At 58.0% G+C, this 7,389-nt stretch overlaps 1 pseudogene; it reads left to right on the top strand.

The window, feature by feature from the left end:
• Window positions 1–927: 927 nt before the first annotated feature.
• Window positions 928–2,196, top strand: LOC128843444 (claudin-3-like; annotated as a pseudogene).
• The last annotated feature ends 5,193 nt before the right edge of the window (window positions 2,197–7,389 follow it).

Genomic DNA, 7,389 nt, shown 5'->3' with positions numbered 1-7,389 from the left:
TTCTCCCTTGTCCAGAGGCAAGGAGATCTGTGACTTCGCTCAGACCGGTGGGATGGGGCTGGGGTGTTCTCCCATGCCTTTGGGACCACTACCCACACCAACAGAGCAGCAGGAGGCCACTGCACCACGGCTGGCTCCTTGCTGCGTCGATACTGATTGCGTGTGTCTGTGACAATCCACGCTGGGAGGTGTGCTGGCTGATGGTTTGGTGCCTGTAGGATGCCTTGGTGAGGCCGGTGGCTTTCCCGCTGCATGTCGCCACCTGGAGCTTGAGGAATGGACGCTTGGGCATGCCTCACCAGTCTGGACGCAGCATTGGGTTCACGGCCTCCACTCTGACCCTGGAACGGGAGCAGCTACTAAAAGCAGAGTGTCCCATTCCTGCCCTTTACAGGATCTGCTGCATCTTCTCTGGAGTCTGAGATGAACCCCCCAGGCGGCCCTTTCCAGGGAGCACAGGAATCCACTCCAGTCTTTCTCCTAATCCCTAGCACTGTGTCTACCTGGCACCAGCCCAGCGAGCATCTGTCACCAGGGATGGCCATAAAAACAGCAGGCTGGAACTCAGGGCCCAGCGGGGAAGGGTTCCAGCTCCACCTCCTGCCGCCTCCCCCATTCTCCTCTCTCACCAATGCCATCTCCATAAACAAAGGGGGAGTGGGGCTGGGGCGGTGACAGAGGAGTCAGCGAAAGGGAAAGAGTCCGTTGGTGAAACCCCACCCCTGAGTGAGTGAGCAGCACTGAGGTAATGCAGCCCAGCCCTGGCTCCACTCACTGAGATAAGGCAGCCACCAACACAGGTGCACTCAGGAGTGAGCAGATCCTCTGGAGCTTACACAGACAGCAATAGGTGCCTGCAGGTGTTGCCAGCTAAGGAGTCCCTCTCCCTTTCTGCTGTTGCCTTGAAAGTACCTAGGACGTGGCAACATGTCGATGGGGCTGGAGATCGGTGGGGTGGCTCTGTCGGTGGTGGGCTGGGTGGGCACCATCCTGTGCTGTGCACTGCCCATGTGGAGGGTGACTGCCTTCATGGGGAACAACATCGTGACAGCCCAGAACGTCTGGGAGGGGCTGTGGATGAACTGCGTGGTGCAGAGCACGGGCCAGATGCAGTGCAGGGTCTACGACTCCATGCTGGTGCTGCCCCAGGACCTGCAGGCAGCTCGCGCCCTGGTGGTGATCGCCATCGTGCTGGCCATGCTGGGCCTCATGGTTGCCCTCATCGGAGTGCAGTGCACCAGGTGCGTGGAAGATGGGACCACTAAGGCCAAAATCACCATCGTGTCTGGGGTGATCTTCTTGCTGGCCGGGATCATGACCCTCATCCCCGTGTGCTGGTCGGCCAACACCATCATCCACAACTTCTACAATCCTTCGATGTTAGAGTCACAGAAGCGGGAGCTGGGAGCCTCCCTCTACGTGGGCTGGGCAGCTGCAGCACTGCAGCTGTTTGGGGGGGCTTTGCTCTGCTGCTCCTGCCCCCCCCAAGGATGAGAAATACACTCCAGCCAAGATGGCTTACTCTGCTCCTAGATCCACTGGGCCCAGCTACGACAAGAGGAACTACGTGTGAGGGAGGCAGCCCAGCACCCCTCCTGCCTGCCCTGATCCATTCATCAGACTGCTCCTGACTTCACTGCCTCCCCCGCTGCTCTCTGTAGCCCTTAAAACCCCCGGGGAACACAGCCACCCCTTGCTGCCCCAAGGACAACAGTTGGCTGGCTGCTCACCAGACTGATTGTCATTCCAAGGGCTGGGTGGAGGAGGAACTGCTCTTTCTCCCTCAGGGCTGCTGGCGAGGGGAAGCAAGATCCTGGCTAAGACTCTCATTTCTGTTTGTAGATACTTTGTCTTTGATCTATTGCACCCCAACTCTGAGACACCCTCATCCCCACTGGCTGGAGAAACCCCACTGTGCTCCGTTCCTCCTTCAAACCCAACGGATTCCTCCAGCTGGCTCAGCTGGCAAACACTCTGCCTGAGAGTCAGGCCCAAGGGCAGGGAGGGGCGGAAGGGTAACTAAGGGTGAAGAGGTATTTGTGCTGAATGTGCCAGCAGCCTCTCCCAGCTGGCATTGGCTATGCCCTGGGTGTTAGGACCCCCTCCTTTTCCCTACCTCCCAGGAGTTTTCTCTGAGGCACGGCTGGGAGCACCCCACCCCACCCACCCGCCCTGTCCTTTCTGCGAGGGATAGAGTAGAGGGGAGACACACCGTTCAGAGCAGAGTTGGGAGAGGGCAGAGAGAGCAGAGGAGGGCAGTGGGTTCTATGCCCTGCCCCTAAAGGGCTCTGAGCTCTCTCCTGAGTCATCTCTGACTTACGCCCCACTGCTCTGCAGTGGCCAGCGGGAGAGGCATGGAACATGCAGGGCAGGCACCAGGAGTTCACCTACCCACCAGGGAGAGAGCTAAACAAGCCGTATCTTAGCAGTCTAAGCCAAGGCTGGAGAATGGGGGTGGCTCGTGGCAATGGGGGGAGAAATCTGGCAAGGGTGCGGAGAGGGTCCTGGCCAGGGAGTGGGCGTGGGGGAGACCCTTCTGCCAGTGAAGAGCTCTGGGTCAATATGAGTTGGGTGCGCCCGCCTGCAGGTTTGATGGCTGTGTAAATACGGATGGTTATTGTATCTAGGAGAGATTTTTCACCGTGTTTTGATTTGTGAAGGAAGCTACTGCTGGGACAGGCTGCCTCCTAGCACCTGCCTGCGCTGCTGGGACTTATCCTGGGCCATGGAACAGTAGCTGATCTCTTGGCCTCATGGAACAGCTGATCCTTCTAGGGGCCCTGAGGTGGCTTTTGTGGGAATGAGAGGAATGAAGAGCCCTCCCTTGCCATGGTGGGAAAGGAGGCCAGCAGACACTGGGGCGGGGGTGTGCAGGGCGATCGTCTCTCTGAGCACCTGCTTGCCTGTGCTGGATAGGCTGTGCCCTGTTACATGCTTAGACAGTCATGCTTCCACTGCTTTGTACTGAGTTACATTTTTCAATAAAATTGTCCAGTTCCAGTAACAGCTGAGTGTATGAAGCAATGTGCTAGAAATCAGCTTTCCCTCCTCTGGCTGCAGGCGGCAGCCCTGGCTCGGGCTTCTGTCTGGAAGGGCAAGGGCGAACCAGAGAGCTCAGGTGAAAGAGACGTGTCAGGTCACTTTCAGTAAGCCCTCTCCTCTCCCATGGGTTCATGCTGCAAGCTCCCTCTACACTATCTCCCCAGGTTGGAGCTGGACAGCGGGCCCAGGGGCTTACCCTTCCCCAGGTCCCACTGAGTGACAGAGTGGGGTCCCATTCCAATGAGGGGGTTCTCTCCCCATCTCCAGAGGCAGGGGGAGGTCTCCCCTGGGAGATGCTCAGACACTCTTGTCGCCATGAGCTCATGGGTTAACAGACATTGAAGCAGCAGCTCAAGTTCTGCTCTATTTACTTTCCCTGCCAAGTGTAGTTAAAAGTGTATTTCTTGCCTTGCCTAGGTGGGGACAGGTCTCTTCCCTGTGTGGGGGAAGGGCAGGATTGAGCAAGCTGTTATTTGCATTAGCTTGTTGCCAGCAGAACAGTGTGCCTGTGCGTGAAATGGACAGGCCACACCCTCCTGCCCTCCACACTTCACTAGACAGGCAAACGCTCACACCCAGGGTGAGCTCCCCCAGCCTGTGTGGGGAGCTCTGTAAAGGTCCAGCCTGGGCTCCTATGTCGCAAGGGTGGCAGTCCCGTACAGTGGCTAGGATTCCTGCTCCCCACCCCCTTTCCTCCCTTGTCCCGCTCTGTAACTGAGAGCTTGTAGCTGGGGAAGTGGCCCTACCGCAGGGGGTGAGTGCAGCTTTCCGAATGGAGCTGCTCATGGAGACTCACCCCCATCCCACACCTGCCACCTCCCCACACTTCAGGAGCCACAAAGACTATTTTAGCAGGTGCGGAGATCAGGCCCTGACTGGCTATGTCCTTCACCCCGTGTTACCAAGTAGATGTCCCACCCAGGCAGTGACTCTCCTTTGCAGGCCATGAGAGAGCCCTTCGCGGGGCAGGGGAGCAGTCCGGGGCCCTGCACTCTCTGGGGATCGGACCGAGACTAGCCCTGCTGCCCACCCTAAAGAACTGCCATACTCTAACGGATTTGGCACCCGCCTGGCTCTGCTCTCCACAGTACCTGGTAGGTCTGCCCGCCTGATTGGCTCGTTCTCCTAGATAGTCAGCAACAAAAATGCTTGTTGTTTAGGATAAGCAGACCTGGTACGTGACTTGCTGGCTTGAGCTGCGCACTGACCAGGTGGGGTCAGTAATCAGCTGGGTCCTGGGCCTAGGTGAGGCGGTGTTCTTCACCTGACCTCTCAGGGCCATTCCATACCCTCGCTGCTGCAATCATGGGCCCAGCACCGCCCTGGCTGTTGCAGTGAACACAAAAAAGGCTATTCAGGTGGCAGGGCAGGGGCAGACCCTCTAGCTCTTCAGTCACAACTCTGCCACTGCTCTTTTTAACTTTCTGCTGAGGGCCACAGGGCTCGTCCTCTCCCAGAGAAAACTCAGGACACCTGTGTCTAAAGCATGGACCCCACCTGCTCATCTCCTGCCTCATCGCTCAGCCTGGGCCCTGGATACCACAAATATTAACCCTCATATGGGGCATACAAGATCCTGCCCTCGGACCCCACCTCACTGTGGGCTGGTGCCCCTCCTGACCACACACACGCTATCCAGATACACACCAGAGACCCATCCAACCAGACACACCACCACAGACATCCTTGCAAGAGGAGACTGAGACCCCCGGGGCTTGACACAGGCCGGAAGGGAGAGTACAGGAGTAGAGCAAAAGTGCAGATTATTGTAATCCATGTGCACCAGAGAGTCAAGCGGCCTTGCACCATTAAGAGGCACATCAGCAAAGGTGAAAGACAGAGTTGGGGCTAGGGATGGAAACTTACCTGGGTATTCCCAGACTTCCTGGTGAAATTGTTGCAAATTAAGTCTCTTTACACCCTTAGGGTATGCTACATTGAAATCAGCTGTGTGAGTGCACCCAGGTAGGCATGTCTATGCTAGCTTTCATCTAGCACGGCTACAGAAAGCAAAGTAGACGTGGCAGGACAGCCCCAGTGCCTGCTAGGAACAGGAGCACGTAACTAGAGTTCCGGGTGGGTTTGTACAGCCTTGAGGCCTGCATCTTCACTGCTGTTTTCAGTCATGCTAGCTAGATGACTTAGGCACCTAAACCCCAGATATAGATCCTATTTTTCAGCACCACTGCGATCCACAAACCTCCACTCGGCTGCCCCTAACCATCCATAGGCACCTAAACTCATGTGGCATCTCCGTTTTCAGAGGAAAGCTGCCTCGATGCCTGTATTTCTGTCTCTGTGTATGCACACTGCTGCCTCCCTCTAGGCAGCAGGACCCTCACCAGAGAAGACAGGCAGGAGCCCATCTTCCCTGCAAGTCCTGATCTGGTAGGTATGCTACACTGCAATCAGAGGTTCAGCTCCCATAGGCAGAAATGAATTAGCTTTAATCCAGCAAGCATGACTCTGAGCACACCTAATGGTCAGGGCCCATTCAAAATCCAGCTGGAGGAACAGGAGCTGCCTTTCCCAGTACATTTAGCCCAGTGCTTAGAGCAGGGGTGGCCAACCTGAGCCTGAGAAGGAGCCAGAATTTACCAATGTACATTGCCAAAGAGCCACAATAATACGTCAGCAGCCCCCCATCAGCTCCCCCACCTCCCGCCGGCTCCCAGCACCTCCCGCCCACCCTCAGCCCCACCGATCAGCACCTCCCCCTCCCTCCCGATCAGCTATTTCATGGCGTGCAGGAGGCTTGGGGTGGGGGTGGGGGGCGAGGCCCAGGGCATGGCAGGCTCAGGGAAGGGGGCGGGAAGGTGTGGAGTGGGGACAGGGCCTGCGGCAGAGCCAGGGGTTGAGCAGTGAGCACCCCCCGGCCAGTGCCGGGTTTACAACGGCTCCAGTGACTCCATGGAGCTGGGCCCATGCTCAGAAGGGGCCCTGGCCTGCTCCGCTTGCACTGTGCCCCGAGACCCTGCTGGCTCCCCCCGTCCACCACTTGCTCCTCTCGGCCTTCCCACCAGCTGGCCGAGGGCTCCTCTCTGGCCCCTGGCCGGACCCCAGTGTACCTCCAGCTCTGGGCAGTCTCTGCTTCCCACCACCTGTGAGGCCTCACTTGTCTCCCTGGAGTTGAGCCTCCTGGGACTGGTGCAGAAGCCTCGCCAGCCTCAGCAGGGTGTGTGTGTGCGGGGGGAGGAACAGTGTAGAGAGCTTGGCTGGGCTCCTCCAAACAAGTGCATCTTGAGGGACCTGGCAGGGGCAGGTCTTGGCCTGGCTGATCACACCACTTCCGAGGGTCTGGAGCGATTCCCGGCCCTGGGACCGGCCCCGGCTGCACTGCCAGCTCTGCCCAGCAGACCCAGTCGCCTCCCAGCAGGGCTGGTGAGTGCGGTCGAGAGGCAGGCTTGGGGGAGTGGGTCTGTGGGCAGCCTGGGGGGGGGTGCTGGGCTGTGAAGGGACAGGGAAGATCTGTGTGTGTTGGGGCACTAGGAAGCGGGGGTTCTATGTGGGATGCTGGACAGTTGCGGTGGGGCTGTGGGCCGGGGTGTTGTTGTTCAGGGTACTGTGCATTTGTGGGTGGGTCTCGGGGGGTGCTGGGCATAGTGGGTCTGGAGGGGGTTCTGGCCATAGGGAGTTGGGGGTATTGGGCGGGGGGGGCCTGTGTGGTGTGGCATGGGCCCACCCCCGAGGGGAAGGGTCATGCTGGCAGCACAGTGCCAGGCAGGCCACTATGCATCTGGCAACTGGTTTGTAAATAGTGTCCTTGCATTGGGCGGAACAGGGCCGCCCTTGCCATGCCCCATTGCCTCTGGCTGGCCCCTCGCTCCAGGGACTGACCTCCCCACACCATGCTCCATTGCCTCCATGGGGGCCCACAAATATGTTTGGCACCGGGCCTGCAAAAGGTTAATCCGGCCCTGGCTGAGCATTCCACAGCCTAATAGTTAGTGTCTTGAAGGGACCACCACCTTCTTCCACTCTGTCACTTCCTCCAGTCACCCATACAACTTCTGCTCTGGGCAACTTCCTGCCAGCTTCAGTAGAGGCAGAGCTAAAAAGCTGGAAAGATGAAGCCTTTCTCCCTTCTTGGGCCCACAACCCTCCCTCCGACTGTCCTACGGGTGGGGGTGGAGTAGCTTTCTTCCCCAGGAGCAGCCATGTACCTTTCACCACAGAGCACTCTCCTCCCCACTCACCCCCAAGAGCTGTAAAGGAAGCAGCACAATGAAGCTGTTGTTCTGTGAAGGACATGCTCCGCATATTTCTGGTCTGCTTTTCAGAAAACTACTAGAAAAATCAATTGACTTCATCCCTTCCAGGCTTTAACTGGAGGACAGCAGCTATGTC

The sequence above is a fragment of the Malaclemys terrapin genome, chromosome 9 (assembly GCF_027887155.1).
Source record: "Malaclemys terrapin pileata isolate rMalTer1 chromosome 9, rMalTer1.hap1, whole genome shotgun sequence".
Lineage (NCBI taxonomy): Eukaryota > Metazoa > Chordata > Testudines > Emydidae > Malaclemys > Malaclemys terrapin.
The sequence above is the reverse complement of the archived record's forward strand: the minus strand, read 5'-3'. Positions and strand labels throughout refer to the sequence as shown.